The sequence below is a fragment of the Corvus moneduloides genome, chromosome 4, assembly GCF_009650955.1.
Source record: "Corvus moneduloides isolate bCorMon1 chromosome 4, bCorMon1.pri, whole genome shotgun sequence".
Classification (NCBI taxonomy): Eukaryota; Metazoa; Chordata; class Aves; order Passeriformes; family Corvidae; genus Corvus; species Corvus moneduloides.
The window spans coordinates 19,613,735-19,633,249 of record NC_045479.1 but is presented as its reverse complement, the minus strand read 5'-3'; the positions used below and the strand labels follow the sequence as shown (position 1 = coordinate 19,633,249).

General features: G+C 43.0%; 1 long non-coding RNA gene across 1 annotated transcript; it reads right to left on the bottom strand.

Annotated features, from left to right (window-relative positions):
* Positions 1-2,250: 2,250 nt before the first annotated feature.
* On the bottom strand, positions 2,251-13,861 carry LOC116443433. The gene is made up of 3 exons (XR_004239895.1): positions 11,939-13,861; positions 7,002-7,099; positions 2,251-3,009 (listed from the first exon to the last, which is right to left on the bottom strand). It is a non-coding gene; the product is annotated as an uncharacterized LOC116443433 (long non-coding RNA).
* Between the last annotated feature and the right edge of the window lie 5,654 nt (positions 13,862-19,515).

The window sequence follows — 19,515 nt, the reverse complement described above, 5'->3', positions numbered from 1 at the left end:
TGCTCTTGAATCCTCCAGCCAGGGCTGTGAAGGACTGGCACTTTCCTGTCCCAAAAAGAGCCCTGAGATAACACACACAGTATGCTTTGTGGTCAATCAGATTTGATTCTATCTGAGTTTAAATCTGATTCAGATTCTATCTGAATTTAAAGCAGTGGTGTTGACTTGATGACAGTAACTAAACGTCATTATCTCACTTTGTGTCATAATGTAGCCAAGAGGGGACATCTGAGATCACATCTAGGTTTAGAGGAACTCAGAAATCAGGAATCAATTCCCTTTGAGTTACTTTTTCATTTCTATACATTTGAATATGTATACATTTGAATAAATAGCACTTCTCTATGTTTTGGAACAACTTTACTGAAACAAAATGTTTTGGCATTATCTAAACAAATTTTTGTTTCCTGTTCTTAGTGAAAAAAAAAAAAAAAAACAAACAGTAAACTCAGTTTTGTTGACAGGATCTGTATTGCCTAACAAGAAAGTATTTAATTTGAAAATGCAGGGTAAGTCTAGTTATATGGTTCTCAGGACAGTTTCTAGTGGGTGAATATTTCATGTTCCTGAAGGTCAAGCTCTGCTAGAAAATTTGTACCTGCTGTGTGATAATGCAGTAGCTGGGATCAGCAGAGGTGTCCAAGGTAAGACATTCTTTCATTAGATATGGCTGACAGCAAAGCTTGCCAATCAAAGTATTTCTGCCTCGCTGCTTTGCCTGGAGTTTGATGCATGGGTATGGATATGGTGCAGTTCTTTTGTATTCCTCCTTTTTAGCCCTGTTCCCTAGGAAGCAATGCATGATTAAGCTGGCTCCAGGTCTCAATTTTTTGAACTTGTCTGCTTGGCTAGAAGAGAAACAGCCAGATGAATCTTTCTTACCAGAAAGATTCAGAAAGCCTGAAACCTAATCTCAGCTGTACTTTACTGGCAGAGGATCTGCGGAGAGGTGAAGAAAATGCAGATCCAAGTCCCCTGCTGGCCTGCTGGGACAGCACCTCATTCCTTTGACCTCTTGTGGGGCACCATGTCTTTCAAGAATGTTCCACTGAGAAGGATGTCAGCAAAATGGAGTTTGTTGTCAGCCTGAGAAAGTCATTCTTAGTGTTTTCTGCAATAGCTTAAAAACCCACTATTTAATCTCATTTAATATAAGCCAGACTGCTAGGGGACACAAATCAGTGGTTCTGCATGGATGATTCCAGTTTTCCATTAACAATGGGGTCTGGCCACAGAACTTGCCTAGATTTTGGATTAGTGCGTTCATAGGACTCATCAAAAAAACCTAGGAGAGTAAAGACTCTGTTCCAGAGGCAACCCCCTTGCATCTGTTAAACATTTAATTTGTAATTGAAGTTCAGACACATTGACTACAAAATGACCCATTTAGAGCACGGAGAATTTTCCTTAAATAGAGATGACTATTGGTCAAGTGGGCTGGGATGAACCCCTTAGTAAAAAATTCAGGTACATTGTGCTTTATAAAAGTGCTCTACGACAGGAATATGTGTGGGGTACAGAGCACAGCACTTGTCACAACAGTGAGTAAAACTCTGTCCAGAAGTAATGTGAAAGTCCAGGAAACTACGACTAATGGAGAAATGGATCCTTGCAAAAGAGAAACTGCAGCTTATTTTCCAGTTTCAAGGGAATAAAAAGGATGAGAAAAGTGCTGGCTGTCAGACTGCCTTGTGTGGCACAAAAAGTCAGGTGTCCCAGTGGCTGGAAGTGATGGAGGTGCTGTCGTGCAGCACTGCCGGGGCAGCGTGTCAGCCTTGCTGACAGTCCAAGGCCTCTGGCCATCATTTCTGTGGTCTGCTCAGAACCACAGCCTGCTCTTTGATCACTGTGTGCAGGGAATAATCTGCAAACCCACAGGGGTTTGGCTTTCAAGAAAAACTTTCACTCTTCCATAGCAAGGGAGGAAGGTTACAAAGGAGACAGGATAACTTTAGCTTTGTTTTGTTGGATTCTTTTGTTTGTTTATTGAGTTGGGTTTTTTTTAATACCTGCTCCTCACTTGAAAGTCTTTTTTTCTGGAGCCATTTTAAAGAATTCTAAAATGTCTTGCCAGTGTGTTCATTTCAAAAGGGACAATATCTAGAAAAAGTAATATTCTCACCATGGTCATCTTTACCTCTCACAGCTGGCTGGAGCAGAGTTCAACACGTCTGTGAGGGCACCCAAAAGAGAGGAGATTTGTACAAGATGATGGAGATTTCCAAAAGAGCTGTATAACCACAATTTTTCTTTGTCTGTATATTTTATTTACATGAATTTATTGAAATGTCCTAGGCTCTGAAAAAAAAAATTATCTGCCCCTATCATATATATTCCAACAAACAAACAAAATGCTATTGTACAGGAGGATGATAATGCCAGGAACTGACATCTTCCTTCTACTCCATTTATCTCAGCAATGCACTCTTAGTCTGGAAACTGTGATATTGAATATTGTCAGGTTGGGTTTCCACTAATTAACGAAAAACAGGCTGCAAGCACAAAGGATTAATTTGGCCTATTCAATCTGATCATAAACATTTTGAGAATCTGTTTAGCTTTTTTGAATGGTGTGAGGTAAACCAAGAGAAAAAACATCTTTTTTTCAGCTAGTCAGCCAGAAAAAAAAATCCACATGGATTTACCTAATGGGGTCAAAGCTGAGAGAAGCAGAACATTGTTCCTGGGAGCCAGACAAGGTGGTTACTTTAGGGAGAGGGATGATCCTGAGGCTCTAAAAACTTTAGAGCTGCTAAATAACCCAGTGAATTTAAGGAGGGAGCTTTGTTCTGCCTTTAGAGCGAGTTCGCATTCCCAGTATCAGGTGGAACTAAAAACTCCTGTGCTTTCTGGAAGCCACAGGCCCTTTTACAGGGGTTGTGCAATCAGTGTAGTACAAAGCATCTGAGTCAGGTTCTCAGCTGGTGAAATCAATGCACTTGGTCAGTGAAGAGCCTGGCGGTCCATGTTCAGGTCCTACTTGCGCGGTGTGGAGTGTCTTTGATTAAACTGCAATCAGAAGCCAGCAAAGAGATAATTGGCATGTGTATTACTGCAAGACATGCATCAAACAATTCTGCTGGGCTTAGGCTGTAAATATGTACCTAGGCTGGTGTGCTAGCAATGAGCTGCTCGCTTGCTCCTAGGACTTAATTACGTGTTATGCCGATCGATGAAAGGTTAAAACAGTTGAATCAATATTTTATTGCACTGCTGTAAACTGTGGTTATAGCATATTAGACTACGAGTGGCTGGCAAGTTAAAAGCATGTAACTGAATCAAAGTCTGAGTAAGTGTTGTGTGTGCAATTTAGAAACAGTTAATACCTTCCAATTGAGAGGATTTGTTTCTAATTAATATAAAAGCTGTTTATTTAAATCTCAGGCAGGCAGTATTTAAATACACAACAAGTCACCTGGGAATTCCATCCAAACCACTTTGTGGAAAGCTGTTATGTTGTGCTGAGATAAATCCAGCATGAAGTAACTGTACTTCTACTGAGCGTAGAATGGTTCTCTGCATGCTGTTTTCTTTTTCTTCTTCTTCCTGAATATGCTAAAATATCCTTGGCCTTGTTCCACCTTAAGGAACAGTGAAAGTTACAGTGTTGCTGCAGTTTCCTGTACTCTTATTGCCTGCATATCCTCAGTCATCCATTGGCAGCACTTGTTTTGGAAAGGTATCACGTATGAACAGAATGAAAGACAAGCTCTGACAAATGGAACACACAATGTCAATAGGCTGGAGACATGCGGTATGGTGACCAACAACATTTACAGAGTTCACAAATTATAGTTTCTAGAGGTCCTAGAATATGTGAGACCATGACTTTGTTTTCTTAATGGTGCTTTTCAAGTGGATTTAAGATATTTTTAAAATTTTTGTGAGGTTTGAAGGGCTTATAGGTAGTGAGGATAGTAGCATCAGAAGGTCTGCTAACAAGGTTAGCAGAAGAGTTGCTGATTTCTTTGGCTTTAATTTTTAAATTTATTTTACTTTTCCCCATTGCTTGAAAGAGTGGGGTGGAATAAATAATGCTTTGATAAAAAAAAAAAAAAAAAAACAAAACGTTTAAAAGTTTAAAATATTTTTGCATAATCTCCAGTGAAAGAGTACTAGAAACCTTCACAATTTCATGCTAGTCCATCTTTCACCAGCAGTACATACCTGTCATTAATTTTCACCAGGTAGCTTAATTTTCTCCCCTCCATTTTTATCCCAATTTCATCCAACCTCTCCATTCCCTATCTGTGTGCACTGTGGTGATAATGAGACCTGCAGCTCATCCCAGAGAGCCATATCAAAGAAGCCAACAGCATTGTGAAAGGTGGTACTGGTAACTCCCTGCTTCACCTGCAGTTCAGAGAGTAGGCTGTGAATTTTAGCAGTTTCCTGAGGGGAGTGGATGAGGGAAAATTTGATGGTTTGGGCTAGATTTTTACAGTGGGTTTGTTGAGCTGGGTCCATGTAAGGAGTCAGCAATGACCAGTTCATTTACTGTCTCATTTTTATCATGTCCAAGGGACAAGTTTGTCCCTTGCAAACTTGGGGAAGTCAATGCCTTTATTTCATTTTCCCCTGTCATAGTCGTAAAATCAGCCTCAAATAACTTTCTCTGCTTCTTAATTATGTGCTAACGAGGGTTTTAGTGAGTATTTTTTACTTCACACATCTTCCTCCAATCCTCTCAGCTGAGCTCAGACTCCAGAACTGCTCTCCTATTGCCACCTCCCCTTAGCCCACGGATGTCTGCCCTGCAGGAGAGTGATGTAAACAAGGATTTTTAGCTGGCAGGTCTTTCAATGGCATGTAGCATATTTTTGTGAAGGGAATAAGCAAACCGGCAGGTTAAGCTCTATTTCTGCAGGGCTTCCTTGCTGCAGTTGGTTTCCTTGGTGTATTTTGTGGCACCTCTGTAAAGTGCAGCTTCAAAATCTCTCAGGAGAGTAAAACCTGGTAGTTCAACCTGTGGGAAGGAACGTGGTTGTATCAGGACTGGGGAGTAAGGAATGTTTGCCTGCAGACAGTTGTAATTTACAGGCTATAAATGAATCTATTTAGATAACAGAAAAATGAAGCCAAGCCTCATCTGTCTTTTCTTTTCTTTTTTTTACCCTACATAAGAGAAGTGCATTGCCTGCTAAAAAACTTGCTTCTGCACATCTCTGCTTTCTCCTGTCTGCTGCACCTCTTGGCAGCCACCTCACACTGTGTTTTGGGATGGGTGTGTCACTAAGCAGGGAGAAAGTAATTTCCCATAAAAATGACAAATCCCACTGTAAATTGAAGGCCAGTCTCTGCATGAGAAGCTTATGGATTTTAACTACTGACTGAAAGACAAGCTCAGCATTCAGTGGCTTTGAGGATGCCTTGGCTGTAAGAACAAGCTGGGTGGCTGGTGGCATGAGGGTTATCAGGAAGTTAGATGCCATCTTCAGCAAGGCTTTGAACAGGCTCTCCATAAACCACAGGTGCATTATATTGGGTTAGGCCCTTTCAGACTGGGCTGCACGCCTTGGGATGAATCCGGAAGAAATCACTGTCAGGGATCAAATATTGATATATTGTCATACCCACTGATGTTACCGTAATTTGAGTCTTTTATGAGTCTTTACTTAGCAAAGACTTAGAAGTGCACGAACTTAGAGCTTGGGTTATCTCTGTGCCTGGAGAGCAGGTGGCCAGGCAGTGCTCAGGTGGGGATTATTGCTGCTGACGGTGTTAGAAAGCTTGCTTTGCACCTGCCTCCTCCTCATAACAAGCACACTAAAGATAAAAAGAGTCCGATTCCCTGGCACTGCCAACCAACTCCTCCAATCTTTCAAAAACAAATACTCAACCTTGACTGTAAAATTAAATAAAAAATAAGAGTTACCACTACCTTCTATTGCATGTTGATTGACCTGAGCACTCTCCAATGGCAAACATAAAAGATTAGATATCACTTTCCATACAGGTGTATGCAAACCATTTTTCGTCTAACTGGTAGAATGAATTGTTCAAAGTTCTGGAAAATGTCCGTGTGCACTTTTACAAGTGTACTTAGCAAAAGGAAGGCATTGACTTATGCCTTCAAAGGTGGTGATTTACAACGGCCTGTCTAGTGTTTCCAAAATCAAGAATTTTGTTTAAGCTTAGCAGAATGTACTGAAAGGAGATTTCTGATGCAGTGTGTGTGTTTACAGTGCAAATACAGGCACAGGCTTTTTAGAAATCAATTACTCAAAGTGATCTCACACAGGAAAGAGCCAGCACTACAAGGGATGGGGCAGAAAGGATCTTCTCCTTCTTAGAGACTGATCTAAGCCAAGAGAAACTTCAAAAAGAGAAGGTTTCCTGTGTTAAAGTGAGTGTTGGGAGGGATGGGAGCATCAGAGTGAAGACACAATTTCTGTTTGGAGGAGATGGACAGCATCCTTGACTGTCAAAATGGTTTTGAATTCAAAATTCACTGATTTTCTTTACTAAAAAAGCTATAATTTTTTTTAAGAAAATGAGAGAGAGAGACAGAGAGAAAAGAAGTCTACATTTCTGAGAAAAGAAAATACCAAAACTTGGTAACAGTGCTGAAAACAGCTCATGAAAATTTTAAGATTAATTTTCAGCAAGCATTGGTCATTTATTGCACTAAAGACTGTTCTATATGCTTCCTAAAAACAAGCTGAACAATGATTTCCCACTTGTTTCTTGAATGTTTTGCTATGCCCCAAAATATGCGGTTTCTCAATTTCTCTTTCAGCGCTACAGAAATCAGTCTTTTTCAAGAATTAGAGTTGGAATTTTTGTCCCATAGTGATGGGTCACCATTGAAGAAGTATCTCTTCAGGTGAATTGCAGTGACAGAGAAACTTTGCTTGGACAAATAAAGCTTTTTAAACTGGCATGGAACAACTAAGCAAAAAAGATGGATTCAGCTTCAGCCTCCAGCATCAAGGGGAAAGGACATAATTTCTTAATAAGTGGTAAGCCCGCAAGAAAAGGCCTACCTTTGCAGCACTTACCTCAGCAAAGAGAAAGAGTCTGTCCCTTTTCTCCCTTGAAGAATTAGTTATTTCAGAGGCTAATTGTCCTAGTCTGAAAGGATTTATTGATCCAACAGCTGAAAGAAAAAAAACCATGTTGATATTTCTGCCTGGGAAAAGACAGCTTTTTTCCTAGTTGAGAGAGCCTGTTAGCTGGCTGCTGCTGCTGCTGTGATCTATACCCTTATGGCTATTTAAAATCAAGGACAAGATTTTCCTTTTCTTCCCTGGTGTGTTCACACATGTCTCGTGATACAGAGCAGCCACTGAGGGGATACTGTGTTTTAGTTGCTGACGTGTTTCAGAGCATGGCGCTGTGATGGTCAGAATCAGTGGGAAGCTCTGGAACGTGCTGTGGTGGACACAAGGTTAGGTCCACACTGCTTCATGAGGGTGTCCGTGTGAACCTTCTCCAGGTCTGACAGACCACGTATCTGGGCAGGCGTGTGATGGGTCTTGGCCAGGTGGGAGTTCGGAGGAGCTGCCACCAGCACTCTCACATTTGCCTGGCTCTGTGCAGCCACCATGAATCCATGTGGGAATAGGGCAAGCGCACATCTGACACCACCATCACAGCTAGAGTGGCGAACATCTTTTCGTACAGTATAAACAGGCAATTTTATCTTGTTTTCTTGTCAGATTCATTTCAGACAGCTCTACCTAAAATTGCATTTCCTCTCTTTTATGCAGCCACTTCATATATTACTTTGGAGAAAAATATTCCTAATACATTACTGGACATTTGCCTTTTTTCCACACTTATTTTGAAAATGCTTTTCTATGTTTATTCTTTTTGTGGAAAGTTTCTTGACCAATGATTTAGGCTGGGAGATGATAATTTGTCCTTTAAGGCCTTCATACTTCTTCATCTCACTCTTTTCCTTTCAATGAGCTCTACAAATCACAACCCACCCTTCCTTAAGAGGGTTTTTGATTATGATGTTTTAATTGCCACAGGATTATCTAGGTAGGAATAGATTGGCTCACATCATTGAAGGGTTTTCCACTCTTCAGGCTGTAATATTCAGGTTGTTTAGTCCCAGCCAGGAGGTTCAAACTGTAACTAGGTGCCCTGTTTTCCAGGCTGCATAGGATCTGTATTCATTCTGGGACGTCAGAGTCTGCATCACTAACCAGCTACCCACCAGAGCAAAGTGGTGCTCACCTCCAACTATGTTCGTGCACCTGGTCCTCTGTCTTTGGAAGATGTGTGTTCAATTCTCCTCTCTGAGAACTCAGATCAGAGATCTTCGTCTTCAGTTTCTTAGGTTTCTGCTGAACATCCTAACCTTGTACTAGTCCAAAGCATCTCTGCATCAGCAGGCAGGGGCTGGAGTCCTTACTGCACTATTGCCTCCTGTGCTGCAGCAGGGAGGAGGGGATAAGCTGTTTAAGGTTTTGGGCTACTGCAAACTTGCTTCCTCTCTGAGCAAAGGCCAGCTTGGGCTTTTTAAGCACGTGCTGCATCACTTGCTGCCCAGCTCTGTATTGCCTGCATTCAGCCTCTGTGGTGATGCCATGAATTAGACCCAAATGCTGTTTGACAGCCACAAGGCTGAAAATAAAAATGCAGTAATAAAGCCAGTACTTTGTTACAGCATGGTACACAGTATCTGGTACTGTGTTTGTCATGGAGGATGATTACAAATAAATCAAAGAAGTTTGGATTGGTAATAAATGACAGGAGTTTCTTTCCCTGTCTCCCATCATACCTCACAGAACAACCAGAAAGCATGAAGGGGAGGGATAGTGGAGGGTCTTTTACTCTGCATGCTTGGCTGAGCCTCAGACAGGGTGAGAGAGATCATGGCTGCATTGTGAGGGAGCTCAGTGAAAAGACACCCTGTTGGCTCTGAATTTGCTAGTTCAAGGCTGTGCATGTGTTGGCAGAGAGCTGAGCTGAGCCCAGGCAAATTCTCCTGGCTGAGAGGAAAAGCCTGTGTGTGTGTCAGGCTGATAAAGCTGCTCATCCTGCTGCAAGTGTGTCTGCATGGCAGCATGCTCTCCCACGGAGGGACAGGCCCCCTGAGCACTGTGCTCTGCTGGGCTCTGCCCCAGCTTCAAACTGATTTGGGGAATGGACAGGTCACTTGCTGTAAAAGTGTGAATGCAAAGCTTTCTTTCTCCCACCTGGTGCTCATTTAAACTGTCAGATCTGTTACAGCTGTGAAGGGGTTGTATCTGGCACATCTACACCCTTATTTCTCATAAACATTGCTAATTCAAGAGATTCTGGAGGTGCTTATGGATGGCTGAACACCACAGAGCACTCTGAAGGGTCTCATGGTCGTTGGACAAAATCCATGCTCTGCACAGCACATTCACAGAAACTCAGTATACCCTTTCTGTTAGATGTATTCTAAAAATCCTAGAGAAATGGCCACACATGGTACCTGAGAATCACAGTTTAACTGGTTTCAGTCTCACATCCCTGGTTCTACAAAGCTCAGGGCTTGGCTGGCTGAATACTGCTGTATAGCACCCAAAATCTGTTTCTTCTGGTGTCATGTAAGGGGGAGTTGATATAGAAAATAGTGTTTGTATAGTTGATCAAAAAAGATATTGAGTAGTTGATGCTGAAGATGCTAGATTACACTTTTCACCTGAGCTCTGTGAACTCTGCAGTACATCTAGACCCATGCAGAATTTGCACAGCCCACAGCCAGTCACTCTCAGGGTGCTGATGTCCCTCAGACCTGCCTGCCAGTCATGGTGTTAATTTCTACACATAGACTGTATGTCATCCATCTATGAATCTGCTTTTCTAAACATTGCCAGCAGCCTCAGCTCATTCAGTCTTGCTGCTGAAGCAGCCTCTTTTGTGCCCAAGTAGTGAGCACTAAGCCTGGTGAACTCCAGCTGTTGTGTCCCAGTAAAGTCAAGCGTGCTTTAACCATTACATGTTCAGCAAGAACCACAGCCACATTCACCTCTAAGCTAGGAATGTCATCTCAACCAGGCGATCACTTCTGAAGTCTTCACTGGCTAAGGGAGAAGCTATTTTGTGGGTTCATGCTGGAGCATGAGGGGGTGCAATGTTGCTATGGCTTGTATCACCATGCTGCATAAAAAGTATTAGACATGTACCTGAGAACACAAGGCCATCGCAGGCAAAATGTCTGTGCCTTTGCTGTCCTGAGGTGCAGCCTGGGAGCTTTTCTTGATGTGCTCAGCCGTAGGGATGTTTTCCAGGTAGGCATGTTTCCTCAGTGTTTAAACCAGGTGATTCTAAAAATAGCCCCTTTGAAACCAAAGGGACCCGGCAGGGATTTGGTCTCGCGCATTTTGCTGGGAACTGGAAGCGTTTCCAGCGTGGTTTTGCCTGTGGCTCCCAGAAGAGTTTCTGGGAGGGCCGGGCCGGGCCGGGCCGGGCCGGGCGCGGGCGGGCGGCGGGCGCTGTCCGTGGTGCTGCCCCGAGCGGGAGGCGTGCGCGGGTCTGTGCACTCGTGTGTGAGCACGGGTGTGAGCGTGAGTGGGGTATAAGTGTGTGCAGATGGGCCCTGGGTGTGATTACGCGTTAGGTGCATCATGGAATCACAGAACTACAGAATGGGTTGGGCTGGAAGGGACCTGAAGGATCACTTAGTTCCAGCCCCCCCACCATGAGCAGGGATACCTCCCACTAGACCAAGTTGCTCCAAGGTCCATTCATCCTGGCCTTGGAGACTGTCAGGGATGTAGCATTCACAACTTCTTCGGGCAACCCGACCCAGTGCCTCACAAGTCTCTTTTTACAATAAAATTTAAAAATTATATCATTTGACATCATTACACACAGTCAGAATCTCAGTGCAACTCTCAAAAGTGCCCTACAGGCCTGCAGTTATTAAGCCTCGCACAAGATAGAAAAATCAGTATGGACCAGGGAACACTGTATGAGTTAGTATTGTCTTCATATCCCTTTACTTCCCCTGCTAGAAATACCACACAGAGACCATCTTAAAAGAGATTGAAATATTTCAGAAACCTTTGAGTGATTCTGCTGATTGTTTTTTTTCTCTGCTTGGTTCTGGTAGAGAGCAGGATGTGTCCCATTAGTTATTGTAGTATTTCTGTCATATAATAACAGTGCTGCTGGTTATTTAATAGCTTGCTACTAAAAACACCCTTTTTGCTACAGCCTGCCAAGCTTGATTCATTCATGTGAATATGGGCACAGACACCTCTGCCAGTTGTAGCCCAGGTATGGAAATTGATATTTAATATTTCTGGTAAGAGAGAAACCAGTAAAATTGATGAGCAAAAGCTGTCTTGCAGATGATGAGATATATCGCATTGCTTCATTTCTGGGCAGCATTTCTTTTGCTGCTCATCACCTAGAAAACCATTCTGGATCTATTCAAGAGGCATGACCTGCTCACTCTGTCATGGTCTGCTGGTGGCAGATACCTCTTGCTGCTCATGCTCTCTCAAAAATAGGTAACCTGTGAAGAATAACATTTAGCCCAGCAGGGTTTTCACTGGCAGCTGAATAATGCTTCCCACAGGAAGAATATAAAAATGTGGGTCTGAAATTCCATCCCTCCTTGGGGTGGTGGGAGGGTTCTTTGTGGAGACCTCATCATTCACAATGTTCCTTTGCAGCTCACCCCAGGTATTAGAGTTACCCAAATCACAGCTAAGCCTCTGTGGAGAAACCCAAAGCTTTTTCTCTGCATCTGTCCATGTGTTTTGATGGTGTCCTATGGGGTACCAAATCCTTCCCCAGGGTCTTAGCATAGGGAATGTGACAGAGCCACTGGGGGCTATTTTGGCTCACGGGATGCCCACGGCAGCTGCTCCAGCTCTGGCCAGCTCTGGAGCACCACAGAGGCAGCTGCTTTGCACTCACTGAGGATGTGGGGATGTTGTTTCCATTGCCTCGTGCTCTTGGTTTGAACCTTTCAGTGTCTGTACACTGACCTTTGCGTACTTACCCTCCTCTTACTGGAGTGAAAGGGACGAGTAGTTCTTGCCCCTTTGTTTCAGAGAGCAGTTCATTGTCCACTCTGTTTTCTAACACAAAATAAATAAGGAAATAATTTCATCATTACTTGTTAGTTTGGCTGTTTTTTAATAGGGATGTAGGGCAGCTGCACGGAGCTTTGAGAGTTTCCTTAGAAAACCCCAGGCCTTAAATACAAGAAGCAAAGTCTTGGAGAGGGTAGAGAATGACAATGTACTTTGCTCTCTGTGTTTGGCAGGACTGGCAAATGGATATGTAATGTGTTGCCTAATCACAAGGAAATCTGCCATGTGATCAGTTATACTTTAATTTCATCATTTTAATAATATGTCATTTTGGATTTGTGACGCTGTTGGACAACACAAATGACCAATGAGGGGGATTTGGCCTGTGTCAGTAAACAGCATCTGCTTCAGCCCCATGCCTGCAGAAATACCTGAGGGAAAGTGGGAGTTTAACTTTGCTCCCTGCCTCAGCAGATTCATGTTTCTAGGCTGAAAATAAGTATAGGATGTAAGCGAAATCATACACAACTGAAAAATCCATTCTGATTTACAGTTTAATTCAGTTGGGTTTTGGTTTTTGTTTTTGTTAGGAACCAGAAAAAGCAAACGACTAACAAAAAAATCCCAGCCCTTCTAGGATGCCTGAATACAGAAAAGGTATTAATTTAGCTACTTCTCTGGCCCATTGCCTGGAAACCTCACACTCCAGTGTTTTCTTCTCCACCACTACCAGAACACAAAATGGGTGATTATCCTTACTTTACCGATGGAATCCGAAATACAAGGAGGCAAGCTGTAAGGTCAAATTGTAGGCCAAGGCCCCATCCACTTGGCTTTTCCAGCTTGCCTTTCACTATAACACACCTCAGTTTATGCCAACAGGACTCTCGGCTTCCCCCTTTTCCCCTTCCAGCTGCAACTTTTGTCAAAGGTTAGTAATCAGGGTATGAAAGGTAAATAACGCTTTCCACCAAAGATCTCTGTCGAGATAAATGCCTCTTCATGAATCAGATTGACATCAGGAAAACAGCTGAAGACACATTCTGAGGCCTCAGCCCCACAGAATCGTTAGGAATATTACTGTCCCGACCTAATGAGCTACCACTGATCCTAAACAATGTCCAGGACAAAAGACTAGAGGGGGATTGGCTCCCCTCACCCTGCTGCCTGCAGACTTCTGACAACCCATTAAGGTTATAGCTATTCAGCCCTGTTCAGACAGCCCTTTTTTCCTTCTTTTTTTTCCCCCTAACAATTCCCAGCTAATGAGCAGACAGCGTTACTTTTATTTTGTGCAGGGAATATATGGCTAAATAGGCGTCTGTGCAAGGCTCTGGAAATTGGAATGGGGTGAGGAAAGCAAAGGGAGAGAGAGTGGAGGTCTTTTAGAAATGTCCCCATCGCCTTCAACTGTCAGGCAGAGACCCTTGGCTAAGGAATCCTCTTCTCAGGGATGCGTGAGGATTTGAGGCTGAGCCTGTGGCACATTGGGCTAGCAGAGAGACAGCAGCCCGGCCCTGCTGCTTCCCTGGTTTTGCAGAAATGGGCAGGGGAGGCAAAGCTAAAAGGCATCTTGGCATGTGCCTTTGGCTCTAGATGCTCCTTGGATGCTGCCCTTGCCGTGTGCCTCCATCTACATTTACTATAAAAATTCCCGAAGGCGCCAGTCTCTCTCTCTCTCTCTATGCCTGCCCCCCCTTTCCCTCGTACTTTACTAAGTGATTGGAGTTGCCCTCTTCCTTTTGCGCCTTCCCACCTCCTTCAAGCTCCCTCTTCAGCGACAAGCAGCATCACTAATTGCTTTTTAGGGTCTCTTTTCTGCTTTCTGTTCAAAATTCATGGGGCATTCCCTGGCCCCATTATGCTCCTTTCTGAACCTTTTCAGCTTCTTTTACAAACCTAGCACTTTCTGTGCTTCTCTTAGCCTTTGCAAAAAAAAAAAAAAAAAAAAAAAAAATTTGGATTTTTTTTTTGGTAAGCAGGCCCCCTCCCTCTGAAAGCCCCCTCCCTGCCAGAAAAGCACACGCACGGGCCCACCTCCCATTGAATGGCAGGCTTTGTGCAGGGAATTTCCGGAACACAGCCCAGGGCTGGAGGCGCAGTGTGAGTGGAGGGGCTTTGGGCAAGGAGCCTCCCTTAAGCCCACCCCATTACCACGGTCACTGTTTGCCCTGGGCTCTCTAAAAGGACTATTGTTGCCTGTTGCCAGGTATTCCCTAGCAACACTTAAGCCAAGCTGCCTCCTCTATTTATGGCAGAAACTTTTCAATGGTCTCCAAAACACGTGCTTGTCAACTTCAGAGAATACCTTCAAACAGACACAGAGGGGGAAAAAAAAATCCCAAGCACTTGCTTTAGTTGAAATATGTGTGTTGGGGGTGTTTTTCGATTTCTTGTCATTTACCTTGGATCAGAAACCCAAACAATTGCAATTCGAAAAAAAAAAAATCCCTCCTTATCATCTTCTTTCAGCCTCTGTCCCCTGCACTGCTGAGTCTTTCCCCTGGCAGGTGGGTGGGGGCCATTTATTAGATGGATGAGCTTTTGCTCCACTTTGAATCTTTTTGCACAAAAGATTGCTTCATTATTTTAAGACAGATTTTGATTTCTTTGTGCGCGCCAGAGCCCTTACAGGAACCACCATACTTCTTGTGCTGTCCACCAGCAAATGACCAGTTACCAAGGGGGATGTAGGGTGGGAAGGGGGTCAGTTATATACCTGTGCAGTATAGAATGGCACCCCCAACATCAACATCACCAAAGGGTTGAGGTAATCACGTGTTGTGGGTGCACTGGATTTATTTCAGGAATTACATATTCCTATGCTTGCATTTCTGCTGTCATTTTGTCAGCTATAGACAGTCAGTGGTTCAGTCAAGTTCAAAGAGGGAACTAAGCTGCTGCATCTCAAAAAAGTTGCATGTGTATTTTGGTGATCAAATGTAGTGATATGAGAGAAAAGCTTTTTACAGCAAGTCTTGCTTGATAGAAATAGTCTTTGTTCTTTGTGTGACGTCATAGAAAATGTTCCAGCCTAAGCTGGTGTCTTTGCCTGCTATCGTATCACTTGCAGATTGTTACTGCTACAAAGCAGTAAAGTCATTGTCACTTTTGGGAAAACCTTATCAGATAACCAGAAAATGTAAGTAGGGCCAAGATTTACAAAGACTGCTGAAGCCATGTGGTACCCAACTCACTGTGAATTTCAACGGACCATGAACATCTCTGAGCTGCCCACCCACGTATCCATGATAGCAGTGGGTGCATTCCCGGTGCCATGGAGGACAACACACTGATGCAGTGCCAGCACTACGTCTGGAGTAATAATCTGAAATTTTCCCATCTGCAGACTCACACTGTGTTTACTGACATGTCCTTTAGGCTTCAGTACATTAATGTGACATCCTGGCCCTGGGACTTTTTTCTTAGCTGTCCTTTCCACACTGCTGTGGTAGCCCCAAGAGCTGAGCTTCCCAGAGCCAAGCAGGAGGCCAGCCTGAGTCAGCTGCCTGTCATGGGAGCAGCATGGAGGCCTTCAGAGCTGAAGCAAAGCCCCAGGAGTGAAATGGGACTGGTGCTTTCAGATAGCCTCAGGTCTGACTGACAGGGAAATACTGTGCTGCCATTTGCTGCTCTCTCTCCCCAGTAGATGGCCAAGATCAGAGCTGACTTTCTCATTCTGAGCAAGAATCCGAAAATATTGCATAGATGCAACTCATCCTGTATATGATTTTGGGATGTGACTCTCTGATGAGCTGTGTCAGACTTTTAGAAAGATTAGAGCATATAACTACATGGTAGCTCTCTTTGATGACCTACAACTATGGAATCTACTCATTCAATGAGAAAGTGTTCTTACTCCAAAATTACATGTGGGTTTTTTGATAACACATCTTTTCCCAGACTTGTGTGCCGGTGTCTCCACAGAGAAGTGAAAAGTAGTATACCCATCTATCTGCCCTGGTGCTTTTGCATTCCTATCTGCCATGGAATAGTTCCTGCTTTCAGCTCAACCTTCAAATCTCAGTTTTGTTTCTGTTTCATAGAAGTACTGTAATTAGAAGGTGCTAAATTTTTTCTGTTAACGTATTCCCCTGTAGAGCTTGACATTACAGTGAATGTAAATGGTTTCATGAAGTGCAAGATTAGGGCTGTTTAAATAACTGTTGTAATTGGAAATATGTGTATTATTATCTCTCAAGATGTTTTAGATTAAATTAATGAAGTTCACATCTGGAAGAGCAGATATTAACCCTTTATGTGTTTCTGATCCCCTATCTAAGTAATCTGAAGCTCAGATTTCTAGCACAGTCCATATAACACAACTGTTCATAGCTTTGAAAAATACTATGTTTCAGTCCTTGATATTTATTCTATTAATCTCTGGATTACACTGCTTGTCTTGGGGCAAATACATCAAAACCTACCAGCTTGGTCTGTGGAACGTCTGTCCCATAGTTCCTACTAAAACCAATGAAGTACATAAGACATAATCAGGATTTCTGCCTTGCCCTGTGTTTAGTTAGCAACTATAAAGCAAAATATTTCAGAAGGCCAAGATTTTTATTTCTGGAACATACACTGTTGTCCTTCTGCATGACTAGAGGCAGTGTAGGAAAGAGGTATTTATATTCCTTTTCCAAGTCTCTCTGACGTTCTTAGCTATTTTAGCCCTATGACCCCATTTAACCTATCTTTAGCACATAAAGGTGCTCAACTAACTTTAAAAAAGGCATGGAGAAAGGGATTCTCTATAGAAGAACTGATCACTCAATACTTTCTATTTATTTAAAAGGGTTAACTTCTAGCTCCTGCCTTTGCAAGTGGCTGACATGCATCCTAAATGTGATTCTGTAAGCTGGGCAAAAATGATGGTTCCCAAGTGAACAGAGAGATACAACTCTGGGCAAGCTGTTCTTCTGTGGACAGGCTTACGTAGAAATGTCTGTGGTCATCCCTGCTTGCCTGTCTCAAATTATACAATTTTCACTTTAAAAACAACCCGTGAAAACGGTGTTTGCAGCTGTCAGCCACTGTTTGCTAACAGCCAGTGTGATTGTCTCTTACACCCATTTTGAATAAATGATCTATTAGCTGAGAGAGTCACTGTGTGTTAGTTTGGTGACTACTCATTGATAGATATGCCAGTGCTTGAAGTGATTTTGGGTGATTCTGGGGCAGATTTTCAGCTTCTGATGAAATTCAGTTTTCTCATCTCACTGCCATGTGTAAAATTACACATCTGTCCACATTCTCGGGGGTACAAAATTTACTTTCACCGAAGGAGAAGTATGACTTAAGTCATTCTCATATCCCAAAACATGTTAGTTTGTGCCTTGCAGGCACCTGTAAAAGTCTCTAACTTCCTTAAGACTTGAATTCCAGCACTTGAACTCTGGCCCTCCAGAAATGCTGAGCCATCACTGAAGACCACAGTCTTTCCTCCTGAAACACCTGGACTATGAAAAGTTGTCATGAGCAAAGCTGGAGTGATTCTTATTTCTCTTGTGTCTATATGCAAGTCATTCTTGGAATATAAACTGTGTCTCTTGCATACCCAGACACCATGGTCTTCAGCCACCCAAGATCTCTGGAAATCTCTCTCCGGTTCACCTTTAAGCAACAGTTCAGACTAAGCTAGCTAAAGAGACAGAGGGTGAGAGGTGTGAAACAAGGCTGAGCTGATCACACTGCCCAGCAGGCAGCTGGCTGTCTCACAGGAAGCACGTCCCACCTGTAACAGCTGGTTCCAGTAGAAAAGCCAAGGACATGGCTGTGGTGGAGTCTCTGTGTCCCTCTTAGTGCCATCCTATACAGAGGGTGGTGGAGGTCTGATGCCAGTGGGGACCCTTGCCTTGCTCCCATCCAAGTTATTATCCATATGGATGTGAATGTGCGGAGGAACTTTCACACAGAGGAAGCAACTAAAGATGCTTTTAAATTAGCATTAATTTTTTGTTGACTTTTTCATCTTTCTCAGAATCACCTGTGGGCTCCCAAACAAAATATTTCCTCTGTAAAGGTGTGCTCTGATTCTATTTTTATTGTGAGGAAATTGCATACTTTTGTTGCTTCCTGACTCCAGTGAAGTCAAAGGGGTCCCAAACAGACTTGGAGACACCATCTACCTGAGAAGACAGTCAGTGATTTTCAGAGGCATAGGCAAGGCTGGGAGCCAGAGGCCATGGCATGCTGAGAGTGGAAGGGCTCCCTGCTGCTGCCTTTGCTTCACCCCCTGACTCAGGAAAGTGTTTGTCTCGCTCAGGCCAATGATCCCACTGCAGCAGCAGGTTTCTGCCTCTCTGAGGCAGTATCTTCCAGCTACCAATGGTCTCTGTCTGTCCTGCCTAACCCCTACTTTGGTACTGATAACCACAGGCTAGAAGAGCATCACTGAAAGGCTGTTGACCCTCGTCTAGTCCAATCCTTTGCCCTGAAGGCAGTGTCAGCTACACAACCATTCATAGATTAATAGACTTATATGCACAGCAACACTATCATGGCTGTACAGCAATCTGCTCACAGCTGATTTTATTTATTTATGTACATATTTGAGGCAAAGATTAGTTTAAAACCTATAAAACAGTAGGATATCCACAGTGCATAGCTGTGGGTTGACTCTTGGCATAAGGCTGAAAGCCTACAGGGTAAATGCTGCTTTGCTTGTTTGTGGTCCTAACTGGATTTTTCTTACTCCTGTTCCCTGCAAGTAGGAAAGGAGTAGGAAACTGTGACTGCTCTGAGTCTTCAAGTTGCATATTGTATTTTTCCTATTTGTGTTATAGCATAAAAAATGTTTCTTTAAACAGGTGCTCTCTAACGCAACAGGCTCTGAGGCTTGATGTTGCCTACAGTGGAATCAGAAAGGCCTTCTTCCCAAAGGCTTGGAGACATCTGTGTCTTCACTCTGGACACAGGCTAAACTGTGATGTATTTGCTTAAGCCTGGACGCAGAGAATCACTTGTACTTAAATCTAGGACCATGAAGGCTTTTTACAATCAGGGTCTCAGGGCATTATGTACAGGACCAGGAGATATCTTTCTTCAAGAGAACTCAATGTTATTATGAGGATTCAGTATCAGCACAGTGTTTAAAGCTCCCAAGCACTTTAATAATAATAACAACAATAACATAGACATGGATGTACATGGGTGCAGGGACATGCTATATGCGCTTCTAGTTCACATCTCCTCTTGCCTACAAAAAAGGCAGAAACTAAAACTAGATGAATTATTAACCTAAATGTGACTGCAACCCAGCTAATATGAGAACTCTTTTTGGTCATGGTGGAATTATTTGAGCTTCAGCTAATAATTAATAATGGAAACAGGGACATATATATATCATTCTAAAATTATTTTGCTTATGATAACTTTTGTCTGAAAGACAGACTCCATTGGTAGCTGTCTTCACTTTTCCTTTTCACATTTACTTTTATTGAAAACAACCTTATAAACAGAATCTGGATTTTCCAAGATCACCCTCATCAAGGCCTATGCTTTAAAAAAAAGTTTATGAACTAGTTTTCTACGGACAGTTTTT